Genomic DNA, 22,474 nt, shown 5'->3' with positions numbered 1-22,474 from the left:
TTATTGCATAAGTGTTTCATGACTGAGGTGTGCTGCGGAATTCCAGATCAATTATGGAAAATACATTTACTGGGTGGGAAGTGGAGGGGAAGTGAAAGCACTCCAACCTTAACAATCACACTTTCTCCACATAACATAGAGGGATCTAAAAATCAGCAAAACAAACTAATAGACATGACAGACAGATTGTGATGGGGTGTATACTGACATGGAAATAATTAACTGGAGCTGGAATGCTTAATTAGGGAATCTGTTTGCACCTGGAGGGTGGGCCAGGTCCAATTAAAGATGGGTCTCAAGTGAGGAAGTAGTTAAGTGATTACTATAAAGAAAGGAAGGTCAGCCCACCCACCCTGAGAAATGATATTATACTCTTCTTCTTGTTTGAAGGAAGGGTTGTAGAGGAAGCTTAGGGAAATAGGCAGTCTTAGAATCCTCTTTGAAGTAGAGAATTAGCAAAAGATTAGGAAAGTTATGGAGAAGCCACTGAGAGGATACAAGCTTCAGTGGTGAGCCTTCATGAAAGGCTAGAATCCCAACAGCCAGGGAGATGCTTTGTTGAAAAACCACCCTGAGGGGAATGAAAGTTTGTGACTGAGGAGGGTAGAAGTAGTTTGAATTTGTTCTTGTTTGAGCCTTATTAGGAGTCTTCAAGGGGGAGCCCTGGGAACCTCTACTCTGGAAAAAAGAGTGGACCTTAAGAGGTCTAAGAGAATAACTAGATATATGCTTAGTCAAGGAAGAGGCAGAGGGAAAGGATTGAAGATAGGCTGAAGTATGCAGATGTCCACAGAAGGACAAGAAAGGATTTGAATATATAGAACTTGCCTGCTACCTGGGTTAGAACCTAGAGAAAAGATAGGATCTGGCTTGTCCTATAGGTATCCTGATAAAGGTGGGGCATAGACTCAAGAGATCAGCAGTAGAATGACTAATGAGTCTAGAGTTAGATCAAGCACTGGTTGTGAGGCTGCTGGGCCTTTGTTTATGGGATTCTCTTACCTTGCAAGGGGTGAGACTCCAAAGTCCCTCCTTTGGAGAGCTGAGTCATAAGAAAAAGCAGACAACCACAGCACAGGGCTGGAATAACTGTTGGCAGGGACACAACATGAAGAGAGCCTGCTGTGCTATCATCAGCCGTGTGGGGGTGTGCTGGCTGGTGAGTAGTTTTGACAGAAAAATTTCAATCACTTGTTTTATCGAAGTGTCTTTTTGGCTCTGATTCATTGCTGTTTCCCCAGTGATGTGTAATCCTTATCTTGATTTAAAAAAAAATAAATGGAGTATCCAAAATTACTGACTGTCCTTTTTCCAGTTTAGAGGGACTGGAGCAGATGCATCTATAGCAAATATTGGCACAGATGCAATGAGAATATGACCATCAGTGTGGTCATACAGATTAGAGGCATACAGATTAAAAAGCTATATGATGTTTTCAGATACTTGTTCATATGTTATGCAAACTGCACAAGTAACTTAATTTACCCACAAGATGGGTTTATTTTTCCTTTGCTTGATCATTCTTAATCTCCTGTAACATCAGATTCAAGATTAAGGAGGTTTTTAAGAACATGTTGTCTCAAGCTATTATAAACTGCACAGAGAAAACAAAATTAGTTGTGGTATCTTTAAAATGATGACAAACTAAATGTAAATTGAATGTGTCTCAAATATCTGTATAGATTTTAAAAGCTAATAAGTGTGTAATTAGTTCTAACTGCTTATTACGAATGGTATGTGTATACATATATGTATGAGATCAAGTAAGAGCTTGTTTTTATGGCTTGCCTATAGTGAAGCAAGTCTCCATTTTGAAAATACCATCTATAAATTGCAAATTTTAAATGTTGATTCAATTTAAAACTGATGCAATGATAGATACATATTTGGGAAGGAAACATTATTTAAAGAGTTCCTGGCTATTGCAATTGTTCCCCACCACCACACCCTTAGCATCATGTTGTATTGGTCAGAATATCCCATTGAGTGTTTGACCATGTAATCTGGATGACTTTTAAAAATCTGATTGTCTGGCATAAAGGAAGAAATTTTTATTGATTTTAAGAGGAGTGTCTTCTGTGTATTTTTTTCCTTCTCATTGTCCTTTAAAAGACATGAGTGGAGAGACTCGTTTCTTATTACATGTTCCTTATTTGAAGTGTTCCATGCTCTTAGGAGCTTTGTTCTTCTAACAATGGCTTAGGTGTGAGTGAGTGGTGGCAGAGCTCTTTTGAAAATCTGGCCATAAAAATGGGAGCTGCTCTGTGCTGAGCACTCTGGTGTATCTGGCCCTTATTTAGATGCCTAAATGGGAGACAAGCTGTTTTGAATATCTGGATGCAACTGTTGTTGCTGAGCATTGACCATCTGACCCTGTATAAGTTCCTATAGAGTGCTAACTTCTATGGGAACACCTCATTTGAAGACCTGATACAGTGTGATTCATGCACAAAGTACTTGTCTAGAGATAGTCACTTTCATCCAGTAATATAATATTGTAGCAGAAGAGGACTGTAGAAAACTGTAATCTTGCTTGACTCTCTATTCATATTGAATTGCTTATTTTTTATTTCCACTTCAAAAACTGATTCATTTTAGTGATTGACCAGTAGCATCTACCTTCTAGGCTTCATGAACACTTTTCTGTTGTAGCAAAGCCAAATTGGTTTCAAGAAACTGATCAGTATGATTTACTCATTTTTTGCTTCTCTTTTTAAATGCACATCAATTTTCAATATAGAAGCTATGTTTAGAATGCAATTTAAATTAATGCATTATGTTCTTTTGACAATATCCAGCTGGGTTCCTTGGAAAGGTCTCTTATTCCTACTGCAGCTTTGCTTGCTTTGCTGATGTATTCCACTGGGTGGCAACATTTCTTTTGCAGCTAATGTCCTGACAAGACATTTTCAAATCGGTCCATTTGGCCATAAACTATTGTTTGTTCTTAATTTCTTGCACATCCTGCTGGTCTGGTAAATTAATCCGATGTATACTATTTACTAGATGGGATGTTGTCAATGGAGGATGTTTAAAAGTTGAAGTGACTTTAGTCTATTTCATTTTCCTTTATCGTCTTATTTTTAAACCAGAGAGATAGCTCACTTCCATTTTGCTTCTCTTGACCTGGTGCTTCTTCTTTACTCACCTGGAGGCTTCATGCTGCTCTCATTAGAAATAGCCTTCTAGGTAAGGATCTGAGCTCTTCTGTCCCTTTATGCCAGCTTCCATCCCAGCTCTTTATCCTGGCCAATTTTCAGCACCCTCGAGTGGCCAGTCCTCAAACCAGGAGAAAAGAACAGAAGTCACATACAGCTTCTAATTGTATAGTTGGATTGTAATGGGTATGCAAGAGAGCTGAAACTAGGTCTGGAGATGGGGGATTTTTTGGCCATTGGGTTCCATCTTGAAAGAGAACCTAAGGAGCTAGTCCAGACTGTGGACCTCCTGAGTACACTAGAAGTGCTATCTCACATTAACTGGCATTTCAAAACTTTTTGTTTATTTTTAAAATTAAACTTATCTGGTTTTTGGACGCTTAAAAAAAAAAATCATGGCATCCAGTTAATGTGCTGAACTGGTTCTTTTCACACACTCTTGTGAGCTGCAAAGTACCTGATTTGTTTTCTTCACTGTGTGCACGTAACAACCTATTTTCATGGGAATTCTAACTGTCACAAGAAAGTTCTCTTGGTATTTTTCACTAATCAGGGATTGAAAGTGGATAGGAATATTTATTCCTTTGTTATTCCCAGATAAAAAGCTGTGTTAAAATGGAGTTGAGGTTGAGTACTTAGTGATAATCTTTGGATCACGAATGGAACAATGTTACAACTATCTCCAAAACAAGTATTACAAACCCAGGCAACTCAAGGTTTAACTTAAAAGAAATATAATCTCCCCCAAGCTATGGAAATGTACAGTTAGAATTACCTCAGTGCCTTAACTCTGATCTGTACTAAAGCGTTGCCACGAGGAAAACTGTAGAAAAATACTAGCCCGTCTAAGGGCTGGTCTACACTGCAGAGTTTTGTCAGCAAAAGTCAGCTTTTAGTGACAAAACAGTGATAGTGTACACACGACAATGCTCCCCCGCCAACAAAACTCCCCTGCTTTGGTGACAAAACCACCTTGAGAGGCATAGAGCTTTTTGCAGCAAAGTTAGAGTTGTAACTGGGCTCCAGGCACTATCCCACAATGCCCATTGACTGCTCTGCTCCCTGTTTTGAACTTTGCTGCACTGCCCTGAATTTCAGCTACACAGGCATGTGCCTCTCTGCTTTCAAAGCTCCAGGAAGTTCTGAAATTGCACAATGTTGAGAGCTCACACCACTACTGCCCAGCTGAGCATGCCAGCTCCTAGCAACGAATGCACTCCTGCCTGGACTACAGGGGAGGGGGAGATCATTCTCCTGGGTCTGTGGGGAGAGGAAGCTATGGGAGAACTGATTCATCAATCATAGAAGATTAGAGTTGGAAGGGACCTCAGGAGGTCATCTCGTCCAACCCATGCTCAAAGCAGGACCAACCCCAACTAAATCATCCCAGCCAGGACTTTGTCAAGCCGCACCTTAAAAAACCTTTTGGGCTGGAGATTCCACTACCTCCCTAGGTAAGCCATTCCAGTGCTTCACCATCCTCTTAGGGGAAAAAGCTTTTTCCTAATAGCCAACCTAGACCTCCCCCACTGCAATTTGAGACCATTGCTCCTAGTTCTGTCATCTATACCACTGAGAATAGCCTAGCTCCATCCTCCCTGGAACCCCCTTTCAGTTAAAGGCTGCTATCAAATCCCCCCTCGCTCTTCTCTTCTGCAGAATAAACAAGCCCAGTTCCCTCAGCCTCTCCTTCTAGGTCATGTACTCCAGCCTCCTAATCATTTTTGTCGTTCTCTGTGGACTCTTTCCAATTTGTCCACATCCTTTTTGTGGACCCAAAACTGGACACAGTACTCCAATCCTGCTCTCCCCAGGATCAGCCCATGCTGCCAGCATGCCTGCCATAGGAGGAGAGACGAGACTCCTGATGGACTGTGCAGAGCTTGGGGAGGGGGTGGGCAGGGGCTGATGTTGGGGTGGTCCTCTCCCCCTGCCACCAGTGTACAGATCTCTGCTGAGCTGGGTGAGGGGACAGGGGAACACCAGATCGCTGTGCACCAGACTGCAAATTTATTGGTGGAAACCTTCCTTGTGGACAAGCTACAGAGATTAGTAGTAACTGTGGAGCAGCTCTTCTGCCTGCCCATTGACTGGGGCAGAAGATAAATTATACAGGGCAGCAGGGAGGAAGTTACTTCAAGAAGGGCATGTCCCTTAATACCTCTGCCTTGGTTGTGTTATGTGTAAAATGGAGATAATCTACCTGCCTAACTGGGGGGATTTGGGAGCAGATTTCATTCATGTCTGTAGAATGCCAGAAGATGTCCAGCAGGGGGCACTATATAAGTGCAACATTATTTTCCTTTCAAAACAGCAAAAACACTTAGTTTGTGACTTAGAGTTCTTCCTGAAAGCAACCACAAAAAAGTTGCTGAGCACAAGTTTTAAACTGTACCTTCCTGTACCTCACATGACCAAATGAAGTTATGTAGAACATTATTCTTTATCTCACTTCCAGAGGTCTAACTTAATATAAGTTCCAGCCCACAGTACAATTTCATAGCCTAGTTATAGGCCCATGATGATAAGGGTTACATAATGAAAATGTTGATAGGCAGACCCTTTATTCAAAAAAGATGAGAGGCAGTTTTGAGTGACATGTGGAAAGATAAGCATCAAGAAGCCCTATTAAAAACTTAGTGACTCTGTTCTGCACTGCATTAAAAGTCAGATTTCATTAAAAATTGTGCAGTAGAAAGTATTGGAGATGGACATAACTTGTCAATTTACTTGGTATATGTGCAGTCTGGAATGGCCCCCAACCTTCTAAAATTAGAACGGTATAAGACATACTTTCTTTATGATCAAATCACCTATTTGGTGGTAGTCCAGCAAATTAAATATTTATAGTGGATGATATCTGTCCCAGTCCTAAAAATGCAGGATCAGAATTTTAGGCTGCTTGAAGACTGACGGTTTAAATTTATTGGTGGAAATGGCATTCTTTAGGGCATCTAATAATTGGCTTTCTCTGACAGAAGCATTGATGATCTTGGTGCTCCCCAAGGCCATATGTCTCCCATTACATTGCACCTACCAAGAAGGGAAAGGGTGTATTTTACACATAGCATGTCAGACATTCCTCAAAGTGCTTGTTTGGGTGATGGGTCCAAATTCCATCCACGAAGATGGGATCCTGTTTCTTGTCTGATCTGGTTAACTTTCTCATGTCGGCCCTCCTGGTTTTTCAGGGTATGATGGTTCTCAATAGTCAGTGCTCAGATAAACCTTGTTATCCTACTTTCTCTCTGGTCAGAGGCAGAATAGCCTGTTTGCCTCCATCAGTCCTGACATTAGTTAATGAGCTATAAGCTCAGAGGAGATTGCTTTGTTGGCTATGCCTTCCCTTTCTTCAACTTGCAGGTTAACAATAGCCATACTCCAGTCCCCGAATCCCTTTGGAGTGTTCCCCTGTGGTGTCTGGCCCCTTAGGCACTGAACACTCACATTAAGAACAGTGTATGCACCAGCTTGAGATGATTCTGAGCTGAATCATTCTGCCAAAAATCATGGATCCAGTGCTACTCTTTATTCTTCTGATAAGTGTTATGAACACACCGTGGCTGATCATGTCTTATTTTATGAGCTGTCAATCTGAACAGGAATCGGTAGTGCCTGCCCTCCTGGAAAGAAACCATTCCAGATTTATTTTTGGCATTCATGGAGCAGCTGCACACAGTGGACCTTCACTTTTGGGCTCAGAAAACAAGCACTGGGTGGTGAGATTGCATCGTTGTACAGATCTGGGATGAGGAGCAGTGGCTGCAAAACTTTCTGATGCAGTCACCTTCCTCGAACTGTGTGCTGGGCCTGCCCCTGCCCTGTGGTGCGAGGACACCAAAATGAAAGCTGCCCTCTGGGTGGAGAAGTGCCTGGCAATCACCATGTGGAAGCTGGCAACTCCTGACAGCTACTGCTCAATCATGAAGCAGTTTGGAGTTGGGAAGTCCACCGTGGGGGGTGGGGGAGGTTGTGTTCATGCAAGTTTGCAGGGCCATTAATTGCATCCTGCTATGAAGGGCTGTGACTCTGGGAAATGTTTGTGAAATAGTAGCTGGATTTGCAGCAATAGGATTCCTTAACTACGACAGGGCAATAGATAGCATTCATATCCCAATCTTGGCCCTGGACCATTTAGTGACGGAGTACATCAGTAGAAAGGGCTATTTCTCTATGGTATTTTAGGTGTTTGTGGATCACTGGGATCATTTCAGTGATATCAGCACAGGTTGGGCTGGGAAAGTGCATGACTCGTGCATCTTCAGGAACACAGGCCTGTACAGAAAGCTGCAAGCAGGGACTTACTTTCCAGACCAGGAGATTCCAATTTACAGTAACATAGGAAAGCACAGTGTCTGTGCTGACACTGCCTCAATCTAACTTTGACACATGAAAAGCTCTATGCTTCTTGTTGAGGTGGTTTTATTTTGTTGGCCTACCAGGAGAGTTAAATCGGCTGGAGGAGCATTGTAGTGTGCACCGCTCTTCTGGTGAGGAAAACTGTCTTATCTACAAAACTGTAGCGTAGACAAGGTCATAAATACAGGATGAAAGGTTCTCATCTTTGCCTTCTCCTTAAATTCCCCAAAATCCATTTTCTGTACCTCAGTCAAGATGGCCCTTTCCTTCTACTTCCCCCTCGCCACTCCTGCATAATTTATTCTCTGGTGTGCATTCTCCTGCTGACTTTGTATGTGAATGACCTGCCCTGTTAACTTATGATACTTAACTTATGTGCAGATCGACAGACAGCTGAATAAACATCCTTTTTCTGGCAGAAATCAGTTTGTCAACTTTGCCTTGATACAGACTTTAGGAACATATCTTTAGTATACATACATTTCACAATGACAATGTGACAAAGTTCTTAAAGATGCCACATGGTCATCTGTGATGAACCAGAATGTCCGTATCATGATATTCTTATAACCTCAATGCCAACTGGCAAGGGAGTGTTCTGGGTATCTCACACGGAAAGCCAAGAGCTTTCCTACACGGTGCATCTTTCACCTAGATTGGACTATATTTTAGACTCTTAGATCTCATCCAGATCCCAGACATGATAAGCCATTAGGAAAGCTGAGACTGCACCACTAAGATGAGATGGAAAAAGAAATGTAGGGTTGTATGTTAACCTCTATTCTGCAACAGCAGCCTCCCATATTCAATGAACAGGAGATGTAATCGAATAGAACTCTGCAGTACTTCGCACAAGTGGGGAGAGAGAGAGAGCAATTACCCAAACATCCCACTGGCCCTTCTAAGGGAAGAATGGAACCATGTGGGTGCATTTCTTTCTACCCCAGTTAGTCTGCAGCAATGTCAACAATAACTCAGGGTCACAGTATCCAAGGCAGTTGACACAATTGGTAGGTAAATATTTTAGTTGTCCCAGTGGAAAGGCTAATAACTGAGTGGACCAGGCAGCTGCGTTACCACCTTATCCATAGACATGATCACATCAGAAATAGCTTGAAGCACGCTGGTAAGGTGGCTCATGAAGCTGGCAAAACCACTGCCTGTGTCAGTATTTGACACGTGGCTAAACAAGTACATTTTCCAGTAGTACCATGCTGGTATCTTTCATAGTCATTAAATGACTTGAGGGGGAGAGAAGAACCTTTCATATCCGACTTGAAAGAAAACAGTAGGCTTAAAGTAAACTCCAAGTGAAACTGCTGGAAAAAGCCACCAAATAATATTCAAGAGCCCAACTAAAGCAGCAATAGTTGAAGTGTGCTAGGGATACTAAAGAGAAGAGGGAGTTCTCAGACAGGAGTCTGCCATAATGTAGCTTAGTGCGCTCTGGGCATTGGGCTTGCCTTTAGTACTGCTGACTTTGTGAATGTTCCACAAGAGGCTTAGATGAATGCAGCTGGAATGTGGTTGCCCTGTTACATTGTGCATGAGGCAGGGTGTCCAGAGCCTCACTGAGAGCATGACCCAACTTCTCTCAAAGTTTTTGTAAGGACCATTAGCAAGCATGCTCCCCATAGCCAGCTGGGAAGCACTGGAGGAACTCACCCCTGTGGTGCATCCTGTTTGTGCCTATATAGCAACTTCAAATCAGCAGTAAGGCTTCCATGGGGAATACACCCAGCTTAAGGGCCCCCTGGATAGGTGCACAGTTGTTTTCAGCTATGTCTACATGGGAGACGTTGCAGCAGCACAGCACAGTACTGCTGCAACTGTGCCACTATAAGGTCTCCCATTTAGCCACTCTATGCCAATTGGAGAGAAATCTCCTGTCGGCATAATTAAACCACCTCCAACAAGCAGTGGTAGCTATGTTGGCAAGAGAGCATCTCCCACTGGCATAGCGCTAGCCACATGGGTGCTTTTGTCAGTGAAACTTATGTCAGTCAGGGGTGTGTTGGTTTTCTTTCCACACCCCTGACCAGCAAGTTTTTTCAACAAAAGTACTTGTGTAGACAAAGCCTTAAGCAGCTCCCTGCAGGAGCCTTTGGTACAAGATGTGTGGCTGAAGTGTTCTTATGCCTAGGCTATCCCTACCTGCAATTCAGTCACCCTGACGACTGTCCTAAAGTGTCAGGAACTGAACACACCACCTCCCCTCTATCCCAGCACTGACAACAATGAATCCCTCTCCAATTTATGCTTGTGCCTCCATTAGGAAAGTGACATGCATTCTACCATAGCCTTGCCTTCAGGAGCCATGATCTACCCCAGAATTCATTGATAGGGTTAATTTTCAAAGTAGCTACATCCCTGCCCACAATGTGACTCCCACTGATGAAATATGTCTGTGCCACTTCTGAAACTTATTACATACTATTTTGGCTGGCTTACCAGACTTTCTTCTATATATTAAATTCATCAGCCTTTCAATTACCATCTGTATTGATGCATGCATTAGACAATGATCTCTTAGCTAGATCTTTGTTTTATCACTTTGGAGGCAGTAAAGTTTTTAAACTAATTCAATTCACACTTTGTTCTCAAAGATATTGACTGCTTGTTTCTGTCCCTTTCTGGCATTCTAGTCTAATGGGTGACCTGGCTGGATTTAATGAAGATTAATGGTCATTTAGGGCCTAGTAGAAGATGAAGTATTTCTACTGAAGGTTGAGTCCACTCTCTGTATTTTCCTAACTTCCAGTGATGGATGGTTCTATTAACGTTATCTCTGGACTATCAAAGCTGACTGATTTATAACATCTGATTGTTTTCCTAACTCCTTAAACTCAGTCTAACCTACTACATCTCGTCTACCTCTAAAAATTATATCTGCCTAGCTACATCCTTCAGGGCTGTGGAAAATTTTCATAGGCCTGGCCTACACTACAAAGTTAGGTTTATGTAAATTACCATGTCTACTTCTTTGTGCATGTATCAACATTCAAATTTGTCTCCTCCTGTAAGTGCCCTGTTATAGCGCTGCAGTAACATCACTTCCCCAAGCTGTATCTAGCCATGGTTGATGTACTATGGTTGACACAGTGCAAGTGTAGACACTGCATGACCAATGTTGACCTGAACAGTCCTCCAGCAGCTGTCCCACGATGCTCCAAAGTGACTGCTTTGATCACAGTTGTGAACATTACTATTGCCCAGGGGTCACAGAGACGGGAAGCCACCCCTTTAAAAGCCCTAAGTATTTCTGGAATGCTCCTGATTGCCCAGTTTGGCAAACTCAACTAGCTCCCTTCTCACACCTACCAGCACTGCCCAACTGTTTGTGCTAGCTACATGCTGTAGATATGCTCCTGCCTGGAGTAGTCAGGAAGTATTGGATCTCCTGGGCCTGTGGGAAGAGGAGGCTGTGCAGGCACTGCTATGCAGCAGTCATAGAAACATGGACATCTGAGCAGATTGCTGCTGATCCCTGTCATACCCTTTTGTCTGCATCCCCTGTGCAATGTGGTATGAAAACAGAGGAACTACAGCAGGTATATCGCAAGGCCAGGGAAGCCAACAACAGATCTGGTGGGGCCAAACCACAGACCTGCTCCTCTTACAAGTTGCATGCCATACTTGCAGAGACTCCACCAGCACCCCACAGATCACTGTGGATACTTCAATGGAGCCTGAGAAGAAGACCCCTGCTGTGAAGAGTGAGGAGGAGGGACATGGGGTGGTGAGAGGAGGTCCAGGTATGCGATGAGTCAGGAACTTTTTGAGGATCCTCTGCAGTCTAGCTACTCCCAACAGCTGATCACAGATGAACCTAGTTCAGGGAAGGATGCTCAGGTAAGCGTGTGTGCATTCTCCCCTAAAATGATTAAATATGAAGATGGTGCTCTGCCCAACCCCAAGTTAGCAAGACAAATGCATCTGCTCTTCTCCTCTTCTCAAAGAAGTGGAAGAATGAGGTACAACAATCTGCTTTTCATTCCCTGGTAGAGTTAGGCGAGGGGTGGGACTTGCAAGGTGGCCTATGTACATAAGGATGTCCCTTGTATCGCCTTGAGAGGTCTCAGTTAAACTTCCCTGGAGACCCTCTGCAATCCTCTCTCTGAGATTTTTAGGGAGAGGTGCAATCTTCTCCCTTGGGATAGGTGCCTTGTTCCTTCCTCGGTGATGGGAAGCATTCTCATGCCTCTTAGTGACCACTTCAACAGGTAGCACAGCAATAAACAGGCTGGCAGCATACAGACCCAGGTGGCTTTGGGACTTCAGCAGCAGCTGTGTTCTGTGCCTTGGCAACCCCCAGGAGTGCAAGCCCCTTCTCACCATTGTCTGTAGAAAAGTGTCAGTACTCTGCTGTTGCCATGTTCTCATATGCATGGAAGCAGGGGTTTAATATTTTTATGCAACTGAACAATTCCCTCCATTTCCCTGGCTGCCCACCCACCCTTGGCTCTGGAGGGGCCATCCTCACTGTGGCTGCAGCTGGAGAGCAGTGCTGTGCCAGGCAGTCCAAAGCTGAAGTGTCAAGCATTTTTAAGTAAGACGTGCTTATGGGACGAAGGGAAGGAAGATCTGAAATGTTCACTTGTGACTATAAATGAAATGATATTTGTCTGTCTGTCTAACCGCTGCTGTGGTCTTGAGGGATGCCCCCTCCACACTCATGGCATGCCTGACCTTAATGAAGAGAAGCAAGAAGCAGACTAGGGAGGACATGTTCTCTGAGATTCTGCCAGCCAGTGCTCCATTGCATTGTGAACAGAGGGCCTGGAGGGTAAATATTGCAGACAGCCTGGAGAAGGAAAGAGCAGATGGGGGAAGTATCGGGCCATAATGGGGCTTCTCAGGCAGTGCGAACAAATGTTGCAGACTTATGCTGACTTGCAGGTCCAACAGTTACAGATTCGCCTCCCTTTGCAGCCATTGGTGAACAACATTTCGACAGCTCGTTCCACATGGTATCATGGGCCGCATTTCCTTATCGTCCCCCTACCACTTCTTGTTGGGGGCCAGTTAGGAAAACCGCAGCTTCACCTATTCTGACCTGGGAGAGCCAGAGGTGGTGTATGTTTGGCAGAAATGAACACACGTTCTCTACCATTCTAATGTTTACAGCTCTGTTCTGTTTTGTAAGCTTGCACTGTATTGGCTTTTAATTGCATATTAATGTTGTGTACGGTTTGGTAACTTTTTAAAATTGTGTTTTCATTACTTCATAACCTAAAATACTGTGTGCTTGGAGTCGTGACAGACCAGGACCACAGAACAATATTTTCAAGTGAAAATTACTGTAATTATAACCTTAAAGTAAGCACCACCTAATGTATAGGCTCATTTAAAAGACAGTATTCATAAATGTACACCAACCCCTGCAAAATTCCTAATAGTGTCCCCAAACTTCAGGGCCGAGACAAGCACAGTCCACGATGCTGCTGTGGCTGGATGATAAAGTACTCCTTCATGGCCTCCCTCACCTGTTCTTCTAAGGGCCTTTGTGTCTGGTTTTTTGACATGATAGGCGGCTGTAACTGTTGAATTATTTTTTCACTGAGATCCAGTCTTGTAAGTAAACAATAGCTGCTTCCCCTCAATCTAACAAAACTGCCTTCACCTGTGATTCTGCACCAGCACTTCAGTAGAAGTGGGTGGTTTTGGGGGGGAGGGTGCATGAGGGCCCCCTCCATGGCTGGAAGCCAGAGACCAGCCATGGTAAGGGCTGAGCAGGGAGCCCGGGCCACTGTGGGGAGTCCCAGATCCTCTAACTGTCCTGGGCAGCATGCCGGAGGGGGGGGAACGGGACGGGTGAGCAGGAACATGGGCTGGAGGCTGTTCTCTGGCCCCTTGCTCAGGGCACCTGGAAGGTGCAGAGTTCCCCACAGTGGCCTGGGCTCCCTGTGTGGCTCTTACCATGACCCGGTTCTGGCTTCTGGCCTGGCAGGGGGAGCCTCAGGGAGAAGAGAAGCAGGGATGAGGCCCCATGGTAAAGGGGGGGCTAAAGCCCACCTCAGCCCCCCACTGGGAAGAGGCTGATCATCTTGTCAGCTTCCCCTGCTGCAAACTGCCCCTGCTGGTGTTGCTTGGCATTGCCTACCAGAAGCTTGTAGTGTGGGGGAGGGTAAAACAACCCCTCCCCCCAACTACACACCTTAAAAAGGGGGGAGGGGCGCATGGCTCTTCTGGCTGCTCTCTGGTTCCAGTGCCCCGATTCTGCGCTAACTGAATCTTTCCTTGGCTGTCAAGGTGGCCAACATGTGCTTTCATGAGCCAGAGGCCCAAGACGTTGGCTGAGTCCCCTAAGGTCATAATGGCATGTCAGTCACCAGGGTAATCTGCTGGTGGGGAAGAAGTCCCTGCTTGCAGCTTCCTGAACAGACTTGCATCTTGTAAGAACACAATCATGCACTTTTCCTTTCTGTTGATTCACTCTGTGGTAAGGTTGGCTGGGGCCAAAATAGGGATATGCATGTTATCTGTTGCCCTACCACAGTCTGGGAGACCTATTACTGTAAATCCATTCATAACATGCATTTTGCCTGTCTCAGTCCTGTGTAGCAGGATTCAATTAATGTTCCTATGCACTTGTATGACAGCTCTCACAATGGATTTTCCAGCTCAGAATGATTTCCCATGGAGTGGTAGCAATCTGGCATTGCAAGCTTCCCCTGTGCGATTGTTACTCACGTTCCAACTGTCAGTGCAACTCTGACTTTGGTGTCCCATAGCTGGGGTGAAGTTGGTCCTTCACATCAGAGTTCTGCAGCCACTGCTGTGATTTCCCCTCCTCCCCAGTCAGGGCTTGTTTCTCAGGCCTAGAAGCAGCACTCCACCCACAGCTGTTCCGTGAACACCACCAACAACCTTGAATTGGTTATTTGCTATGTTCCATATCAGTCCTCAAAGAAATTGCCACGTCCCTCATTGTTGCAGTACTTTCTGCACCTAACAGAGACTTGTTTGTCTCATACCTATGTTCATGACAATTGTACAGAGGTGCATGGGCTCCATGCTTCTGTCAGAGATGGACAGTGGCGAGTGCTGCATGAGTTTGTGGGATTTTTAAAAAAAGCATGAAAATTATGGGATAGGGATGGAGAAGTTGCATACTTGGAACTTGACCTTTTGCTCCCAGCCCTTCCCCTCCAGGACTCATGTGTGCCCCAAAACTCACTGCAAAAAATCCCTGAAAGGCATTGTGACAGAGTGGCGCACAGGGATACCTAATCATCATGCACTGCACTTTGCATTGACACAAGCCCTCCTGGTGCATACATGCAGTGTCAATGGAAGTAGCCAAGTAGATATGTGCAGAAGTGACCTGCTAACTCAGAGCCTCTATGCTAAATGTAACTTGCATTGACTAAAGTTTGTAGTGTAGATATGGCCATAGTTCAGGCGATCTCCCCTTCCACCAACCTAATTGCTTCTGCAGTGGAGGAAGTCTACCACCTCTCAGAGAAGAGACCCTTTTATTGATGTAGAAAGCATCTAGGTATGGTGCAACTGCAGTGCCTTAGTCACACCTGAGAAGTTCTGAGTTTGCAGATGTGTTGCTTATAATGTAATGGCTACAACATTTTTAATGGAAAAATATTCTCGATAAACATTTGTTTAATAAATTAAGTTAATTCTATAGTAATTCTTATAAATAGCATTTTACTAGACTTTAGGACATCATTAGTGTAGCTTTTTTCCCCCCAATAAAAGGAAGTTGGGTTTTTTTGTTTTTTGTTTTTTTGTTGCCTCACTTGAACGATCTTCAAAGTTTAGGGGCTTGAAGATTTGAGTTTCCAGTTTTTGTCTTCTAGAGATCTGCCTTGACTGCAGAGCAGTGTCTCATAGGCTTAAGATATCCATTGACTTCTGAGGGTTTTGGATTAGGCCAACCTTTGGATCTGAACTTCCCTTAAAATGTGGGAGGACTCAGAGCTTGGAATATTGAACAAGGAACGGTCTGTTTCCTCCCTACTTTGTTCAGAGAAACAGGACTTGGTGTGCATTTTTTGTCAATAAACAGGGTTGCATCAAAGAAATACCTGACTCTGTCAGCTTCTTTTACTAATGCAAACTACCTGGAAGACCCTGAATATTGGTTAACTGCTCAGGTCAGACAGGGTAACCTGTATATGAAGCCAATTGTTTGCTCTGTGGGGTGGAGTCTGTCTTTTGAGAGAGACTAAAGGCTCTACCACTGGCAAAATTTCATTTGGGTCTTCACTTCAGTGGACGCAAACAACAAACTTTAACTAAAAGGCCTGATCCAATTTCCACTGAAATCAATAGGAACTACCCTTTAACTGGAGGACTTTGACTGGAGTTGGATTGGGCCCTAGGTGTCCTTTTATATTTATAGATTTGTTCTTAGAAATGAAAAGCTTTGTAAATACAAGTCTTTTTAATTGAAAGGGGTATTTATGATTGGAGAAAGCTAAGACTTCCTTTATTGTATATTGCTATCTTTCCACAACTATCTCCAAACTTACCCCCCATTGAAATGATCTCTGATCCATTTCCTTATAGTGGGATATACTATACTTTCACTTTAAATCATACTTTGATCAAATATTTAGCATAGTTTCACCTTTGCAATGGCAACTGATTACATTTTCTTTGAAGCTTTTGAGAAGAGAAGTTTTGGAAAATGTGGAACAAAGCTGTTCCTTGGCATATACATGCTGATTAGTTTATTGATGTAAATTGATCGGGTTTTTTTCATAACAATCACTGAATTTTTATGGTCCTCTTTAGGAAAAAATCAGTTCCACCTTCTCCCCACCAAACTGACTAATTCACAGCTCCCCAACTAGTTCCCATAAACTCTGAGCTCTTGGCCACCAGAACTTCCACAATGGTCCCTCTCTTAGTGACTGGCAGCTTAACTACATTTGAAAGTGGTGGTCAAATAGACATGTCACCCTCCCCTGCACAGGGAGAACATCTCCCTCTATTGGCAGTGGCAATTTTCTGACCCCAGCAGAAGGGAAATAAAGGGAAAGTCACAGGACAAAATAGATGAGTTTGCTACTGATTTCATATTTAATTGCCTAGCTATAATTTGTATTTATAAACACTTTTATATTAAAATACTAAGTTGGGACTTCATTCCTGTCACCATTATTCTTGAGTAGTACCTTATTATGCAATTACAACTACTGAAATGTGTTGGAATCTGGCCCTTAATGATAGTTATGTAGGGTACTACATACTAATATCTATTAAGGTCAGACTTCAGTAGATCTAGTTGTACTACCTTACTGCCTGCACATACTGTTCATCCTCCTCTATTTCTGGAACTAGACTTTAATTATTTTTAGTTCAGGCAGACAGTTTATCAGAAGTTGCAGTTCTGTGGCCACATAATGAACTTGTTTTGTGAAATGGTTTAGTTTAAATGTCTTCTTACTAAAAGATTTACTTTTGATATGTTATGGAAAGTACAGCTTATTTGCAATAACTGTTCAGTAGCTTTAAAATACAATTGCATCCTTTTTTAGCACAATGTCTAATCACACAGTTAACAGGATAGGACAATTAATCCTATCCGGTGCAAGAGCAGAAATATCATTAGCTGAATCAGGCTAAGTGTGACGCTTCCCCATGAAACTTTCATTCAAAGAGTTTCTATTTTGGGGAAATCATGAGGCTGGAACGAGATGGAAATAAAAGATGAGAACCTATGGTATAACTGTAAAATATTACCTCTCCACTGCTACAATTGCAACTAGCTCTTCTTATAAAGTTCTATTTTAGCTTCCCTATAACTTTGACCTGAAAGTTACTAGATATACTCTGAAAGCAAAGGAGAATATTTATGTAAAATATGGAGATAATTTGTCAGTTTGAGTTACAAGTTGCTAGTGCTAGGGTAATATGAAATTTTGGCATATGCCTAACATTCATCACCCTCTAACTCAAAAATTACCTTCAAATTTTCCATACAGTTAAACCCCATTGAAAGATCATGCATGGGTTATTTAAAAGTAAATTGGTTGTACTTAAGTAAAGATATTGATTCTCTTGTTTTTTGAAGCCAATAATGTTCCCTTTGTCAATAGAGGATTTTTGCCATCGATTAAGTGGAACAGGATTGAGGACTTTGATACATGTGAGCATGTTGCCTTCTATTGGCTGGCTGCAATTTAGAAATAAAGGTCCTTCTGTATTTGAAAACTAACAGATCTACATGGGGCTAATGTACCGAGGTTCACTCTACAAGTGTGTTTATTTCCTTATGGTACCATTATAAGGCTGATTGTGAGCTGCCTTGTGGTTCTAAAAATGGGGAAAAAAAGATCTTCGCTTGAAAAATGTGGTCTGAAAGCTTTGAATACATTGAGTAGGGTTTGAATTAATCTCCCTTTTGAAAATTTTGTGATGTCCAATGTTTGTGTCCCTTTATTTGCCCTAATTGAATTACTCTACACCACACCATTTGAAACACATGTAGATAGTGACATTGGCTCATGCAAGATGTGGTGTGCTGCAGTGCAGGCAGAAGCAAGATGCCCAAAGAAACTTGAATGGTTTCAGTAAGGCCAAGTGCATTATTAAAGCTTAGTTAGCACTACTTTCAGGCTTAGTGAAACCTACTGTTACCTCTTTAGGGCCTTTGAAAACTGCCTCTTGTGCTCTAAGGCAGGAATTGTCATATATTTCAGAAATTGCCTTCTTGTCAAAGTCAATTAAGGACAAAACTCATGTTGATAGTTTGACAAATGCATCATTTTTTAAAAACCCAAGCACTCGAAGTACAACGAAATGCAACACTGAGCATATGGTAAATATTTCATTCTTATTTGGTTTAGACAACACTCTTAACTCTGAACCAAAATAAATGCTATTCATTCATCAAATTCATAATATAAACAACCCAAAGTCCTACTGAAAAAAGGATCACATGACCCAAGTGGTGGCAGGTTGATAGGCGTGCACCTCTGACCTAAACAAGTTTTTCTCTAGGATAGTTTTGAACCCGCTATTCTTCCCAAATCAACAACCTGGCAGCCTCTAAGAACCAGGCTTGTAGATGGGAAAATGGTAAAATAGTTGACTTTTCTTTAACCAAGATTTCCCAGCCTATTCCAGTGCAAAACAGGCTATTCATAACCTGCCTAGGTCCCGGTCAGAAAGCAGAGAAGCTAGCCTGGGGAAACCCAGAAGCTACAATTCAGAAATCCCTGCAAGAAATACAAAAGGGTACAAGCATTCTTGCAAAGTCATTGACTTCTGTTTATAAAGCAGTAAACAATATTAAACCGGCCCCGAGGACTTCCAAGAGACTGAGGCAGAGTGCTGGATAAGGGACCAATAAAGCTAGAGAAGATGCACATAAAGCTCAAGTTGGCAAAAATCAGCCTGAGAAGATTGGAAGATCTGGAACAGAGCAAGATGATGAAATGTGAGGCTAGTAGATCTTCCTGAAAGGGGCAAGGAGGATATGTTTGTCACAGGGTGACTGTTCCCTCTTAGAGGGAATGGGGTCCAGTATACCAGGGCTGATTACCTGCTGCCCAGTAGGGCTTAAGGGAAGGTAGCTGCACCTTACACAAGGGGAGCAGCTGCAGGCTGTTGGCAGATGCCTGCATACACTACAGTGAGTTAGGCTCCTACAGAGCTCTGAGTCAGCAGGGAGGAAACATCTGAGAGGAAGGCCTGTGGAAAAGGCAAAAGGTGTTGAGGAAAGTAGGAAGATACACCTCCCTCCCCCAAGGGAGGACAGACTGTGCCACTTGGAACTGGGGTGAAGACACCAGAAGTTTGGTTTCTTTTGAAAAGCTTACTGCAGGACTTCATAAATTGGACCCCATAATGGGAAATGTGAAGGGGCCTCAGAGGTAAAGGCTAGACGGAGACGGGTCAACAGAAGGTAAGATGGGGTCGCTACAGAGCAGCCATGCTCTTTGACAGTGTTTTTGTTTATAAATAGCTTTTTAAAGGAAACTTTTTGCATCCCCAAACTCTGAGACTGGTGGGATTACAGCCCACCACAGTTTTTTACCATAGGCCCTTGCTGATGAGCTACTGTGACTAATGATGATAAAATGACTGAAATTTCAAGAAGAGGAGATGGTTTAAAATTAACTAGGAAAGTGACCTCTAAGTTACAGGGAGAAAAGGAAAGGTTTTTGCTTGCTATCTATGTGGCCACTTGGAGGAGAAGGATGCAGTTTGTTCCGTTAAAATGACTGAGACAAAGGATTGGCCTTTGCCTTAAGGTTTCCTGAAAGACTCAGTCCTATTGTATACAGGATTCAAATTAAATTTAATCAGAAGCTTAGAACACGCTATAACTTTCTTGGATTTTGTATAAAATCCATGTGGATGTAAATAATTATCTCTGATCCCAGCAGATTTCTGCCACAGAGAACCGATGTTTTTGGTATGATGGTATGTTAAAGAGAAGACGAGGGCAAATTTGTTCCTCTCCTTTTAATAGCTATAGAGACTGAATACTCTGCAATAAGACCTTGATAAAGCTGATCCTATATGGTTAGTATTAAAACTTTGAATAATATCTTAATTTTAAGATTATATATGATCATAAAGCACTTTGGGGGGGGGGAAAAAGGAAATATGAAAATTGAGATTTCCCTTGCTATATTATCAAACTACTGTCCTCTTTTGAGAAACTGAGCTACTAATTTGAAGTTGGAGGCACGAAGCTAGTAGAATCATTACCATAACCCTCCTAAACCTTTCTAACCATGAGGAGTGAAGGTTTGGAACAGTCTTTCAAGGGGAGCAGTGAGGGCAAAAAACCTAGCTGGCTTCAAGACTGAGCTTGGTAAGTTTATGGAGGGGATGGTATGATGGGACTGCCTAATTTGGCAATTAACTGATCTTTGACTATAGCAGTGAACATGCTGTGATGGGATGTTAGATGGGGTGGGTTCTGAGTTACTACAGAGAATTCTTTCTGGGTGTCTGGCTGATGAGTCTTGCCCACATGCTCAAGGTTTAGCTGATCATCATATTTGGAGTCCAGAGGGAATTTTACCCCAGGGCAGATTGGCAGAGGCTCTGGGGTTTTTTTCGCCTTCCTCTGTAGTGTGGGGCATGACTCACTTGCTGGTGGATTCTCTGTACCTTGAAGTCCTCAACTCATGGTTTAAAGACTTCAATAACTCAGTCATAGGTTAGGGGTCTATTTCAGGAGTGGGTGGGTGAGGTTCTGTGGCCTGTGTTGTGCAGGAGGTCAGACTAGATCATAATGGTCCCTTCTGACCTTAAAGTCTGAGTCTAATCCCAACTGTCTGAAAAGTGAGAGTTCTGAGATCTCTCTTTGAAACAGCTCCTGTGTGGCAGCTGGCTCAGTTTTTAACCCAGCATTGTGCAATTTGTAGTGGGACTGAGGTGTCCTTGAATTGCACGTCACTGAAGAGTAATTATGTGCATTAAAAGTGTTTCGAAGTGAAAAAATAGAGCTAATAAACATATTTTCAATTGTAAATAGAAACTGTTTACTGGCCACAAATGCAGCAGTATGACAATCATTGTTAAATTTCCTCTCAATAGTTCAAAAAGTAGAAGACTGAGATAGCAAGGCTCTCTCCATGTCCTTCATTTTTTATGTGGAATTAGTTCTGGAAGCATATTCACAAACATACGATTGAGCAGGAGATGTTCTTGTGATTGATCAGCACAGACAATGGATTTTTGTTCATTTTAATAGCTCTAATCTTGGGGACTTTTGGTTCTGTTAAACCACAAACACCCTGTTAAGAGAAGAGACTTATCTTTTAACAGGGCTTCTTACACTTTTTAGTAATGTCTCATGAATACTTCTCCTATTCATGTTCATGTGGACCATCAGGCAGGCCAACTTTTCTTCTCCGTTGTGACCCACATCCCTGTGGCTACTACAACCATTTTTGAATAGTTAAAAATGACTTTCCTAGTATCATTTTTGTCTTTAGCGTAGCAAGAGTCTGAACTTCTTGGAAAAGTCAGTCACACTTTCTTCCTTTGCTCTTTCTTTCATCTCCCATCCCCACCTCTCTGTTCTGCTCCTTCCAGATGGAAATGAGAGCCAGCATCATGGCACCAGACATCTGCTCACAGACTGCACCAGGCAAACTATTATAAGTGTTTCTCAACGATCGGTCTGTGGACAAGTGCCAGTCCCTGAGATCTTCCTGACTCAGTTTAGGAAGGCAGCAAGCCAGTCCCTGGAATCAAAAAGTGTTTCTCAACTTGTATTAGGCTATGTCTACACTAGTAAGGTTTTTTCTGTCACTGTAGTAGATTCACTCTTGAGAGACAGTAGCTAGGTTGACAGAAGAATTCTTCTGTTATCTTTGTGTTTACAGAGGGGGTTAGGTCAACTTAATTACATGACGGTGTGAAATTCTTCATAGATCTGAGATAAGCTAGGTGGGCCTACATTTTAGATGTAGACCAGGCCTTCGATTCAGCCTCACGGAAGTTATTGACATGCTATTAACTTCCTCTGATCATTGCCTTGGAGCTGCAAGACACTGGAGAATTTATTAGCGCTATACTTTAATGTTATGCTTTGCAAGCTGCCTTCTCACCCTGGCCCATGTGTCGGTTTTTAGTGCTGAGTATCATACTTAGGCCTGAAGTCATCACCTGAAGTCAAACCAACAATCCGGCCACAAGTTGTCATTAGAGATTTGCTCTGATCTGAGGTTGAATCCAAGCTCTGGGAAGGGAGCAAGATGGCTTTATATGCCCTTTGTAGAGTCCTAATTTGTGGGGAGAGTCCCCCATAAGTAAGAGTAGTCCTATGGGATGCTCTAACTTATAGGTGCTCGCCCCTATGACATTAGGGGCTATGCTTTTAAGGGCTGAGCTTCCCAGAAGAGTCTGGGCAGTGCACTGTAAAGCCTTAGGTATGGGTCACAGTTTCAGGGTAAACTGTACCTTTGACCTTCTCCCCTACCCTCCATCTTCTTTTTCACTTACTGAAGGTTACAGGCTGCCAA

General features: G+C 42.9%; 1 long non-coding RNA gene across 1 annotated transcript in view; it reads left to right on the top strand.

Moving 5' to 3' along the window:
* The first annotated feature begins 375 nt into the window (after positions 1 to 375).
* LOC137156114 (uncharacterized) overlaps positions 376 to 22,474 on the top strand; it is a 31,714-nt gene continuing 9,615 nt past the window's right edge. The window contains exons 1-2 of the long non-coding RNA XR_010920669.1: positions 376 to 1,159; positions 11,160 to 11,369. This is a non-coding gene — a long non-coding RNA (uncharacterized lncRNA). The remainder of the gene's footprint in view (positions 1,160 to 11,159; positions 11,370 to 22,474) is intronic.

Source organism: Emydura macquarii, unplaced genomic scaffold (genome assembly GCF_026122565.2).
Source record: "Emydura macquarii macquarii isolate MOO-44397 ecotype Brisbane River unplaced genomic scaffold, CSIRO-AGI_Emac_v2 contig_1390, whole genome shotgun sequence".
Classification (NCBI taxonomy): domain Eukaryota; kingdom Metazoa; phylum Chordata; order Testudines; family Chelidae; genus Emydura; species Emydura macquarii.
Note: the sequence above shows the minus strand (reverse complement) of the source record. Positions and strands in the feature narration are given on the sequence as shown.